Here is a 2,236-nt window from a genome sequence, read left to right as displayed (position 1 = left end):
TTATCTTGTTTTAGTAGGTGATCCAGACCTGGGCCTGAGTTTTTGCTGTTTTATTAACTCCCTCAGCCTATCAAGGAAAAAGCTGGATAGACATTCCATCAAGGAATTTTTTGACTGTGAGTAGCTAGAACTCAACTCAGCAAACAAGACACTGTGGACTTGCTCACCCTTCACCATCACCAATCCTCGGTTGCCTTTATTATAAAAGTTAGGAAAACCAAACATGCACTTTCTCAGATTTCTTTGCAACTAGAGAAACCCATGCAACCAAAACTGGCCAATCAAACTAAATCTCCTGAAAGTAGCTGAGAAGCTTCCAATTTCCCTTTATAAGGGAAAGCTTAACTTGCAAAGTCTTCCCACTTCTTCCTCCATCCTGAAAGAGAATGTGACATTCGCCATCCTATGTTGCTTATTACAAATGGTGGAGGTCGAGGTGTGGTCGAGGGTAAAAGACTGAAATATTTTTGCATGAAAACCTGCCATTATCAATATTATAAATCATGGTTTCTAAAATAAAATTTAAAACAGAAGAAAGAATGAGGAAATTTTCCAGAAGCTCCATCCTTACAAATTCTCCTCACATCTCTGTCCAGAATTTCATCCAACATTTCTTCGTAAGCTAAATGGTGATCAGGGAAAAGGAACCCATGTGGTCACCGAACAGGAATTTTCTCAAGCTTGGAGTGTGTCAGCATCTTGCCAGGGTGATTTGTTAAAACCATATCCCCAGAAGGTCTGAGGGATGTCTGAGACTTTACATCCTGGGAAAAGGTTTTGTCATACCATATATAGAGTATATTCTCTCTCTCTCTCTCTCTCTCTCTCTCTCTCTCTCTCTCTCTCTCTCTCTCTCTCTCTCTCTCTCTCTCTCAAACACACACACACACACACACAGACAAAGGAGGAACCATGAGCAAAACCTAACAAAGGAATAAGAAGAGGTAGAAAGATGAACTTAAGAAATTAAGTCCTGAGTAAGACCAAAATGCTTGTAAAGGAAGTACCGAGAATATTAGAATAATGGTCAGGAGTACACAGGAGAAAATGGATTATGTGAATATTAATATCCATACTGTGCCATCACCATTAGCTCTAGAAACCAGGAGATAATTTTGGAAGCCAGAGGAAGTTGGGTAGGTTGAGGGTTCAGTCTTCTTTGGCAGATTTGAATCACATCCTGGCTGTATACTAATTTTTCTGCTATTGTTTTATTTTATTTTATTTTTTTTATTTTTGGGCCACACCCAGTGATGCTCAGTGGTTATCCCTGGCTAAGCACTTAGAAATCGCTCCTGGCTTGTGGGACCATATGGGATGCCAGGAGATCGAACTGCAGTTCATTCTAGGCTACCATGAGCAAGGCCTTACCGCTTGTACCACCACTCCAGCCCCTCAGCTATTGTTTCTTTGAGCAACTCAATTTAATTCTCTAAGACTTCCTCTTCTCAGCTACAAAATTGAAATAATAATATTTCTCACACAAACATTATTCTAAGATTTAAATGTAGCAAGTTTACATTTAAATGTAAAGAAGCAAGTGCTACGATACATAATATCAAAGAAGAAAAGATCTTTGTGAGAAAAATCTATATTCCAAACACTCATGGGAAGGTTGATCATCAAATTATTGATGAACAAAATGCTAACAAAGCATTTTTTCCTGAAAAACATCATAGTCTCTAACCTGCTAATATGAGAGATGGCTCTTGTATAGTTATAGTGTTTCCCAAACTTGTTTTGCTCACAAAATGCTTTATAAAAATCAATCTTGGAAAATATTTTAGGGAAAGACACAGTGACCTGTGTAGCAAGACAATGAAAAACCAATTCAAAGCAGCAATGTACTAACTATAGCACAGTGGTGTTTGCCTTGCAAGCAGTCGATCCAGTTGCCATCTTTAAAGATACAATAGAGGGGTTAAGGCATTTAACTTGCAAGCCACTGACAGGCTCAATTCCTGGCCACCCCACCTGGTTTTCCCAAACTAAACAGCAATGAGCCCTGAGCACAGGACCAAGAGTTGCCATCTCTACTATGACAGAGTGAAAATTGATTCTTTTCAAAATCAATTCTTTCTATATTCTAATTCTAACATATTTCTATGTTAGACAGAAACTAAATTATCCAAAGGTAACAAACCAATTCATGTCCCTATGGTTCACTACTGATGTTTATTTCTTCCTCTTCCAACCTGTGACATTGACTGCCACTCACTGACATCACTTTGCCTTC

This window comes from Suncus etruscus, chromosome 9, assembly GCF_024139225.1.
Source record: "Suncus etruscus isolate mSunEtr1 chromosome 9, mSunEtr1.pri.cur, whole genome shotgun sequence".
Taxonomy (NCBI): Eukaryota; Metazoa; Chordata; class Mammalia; order Eulipotyphla; family Soricidae; genus Suncus; species Suncus etruscus.
Note: the sequence above shows the minus strand (reverse complement) of the source record.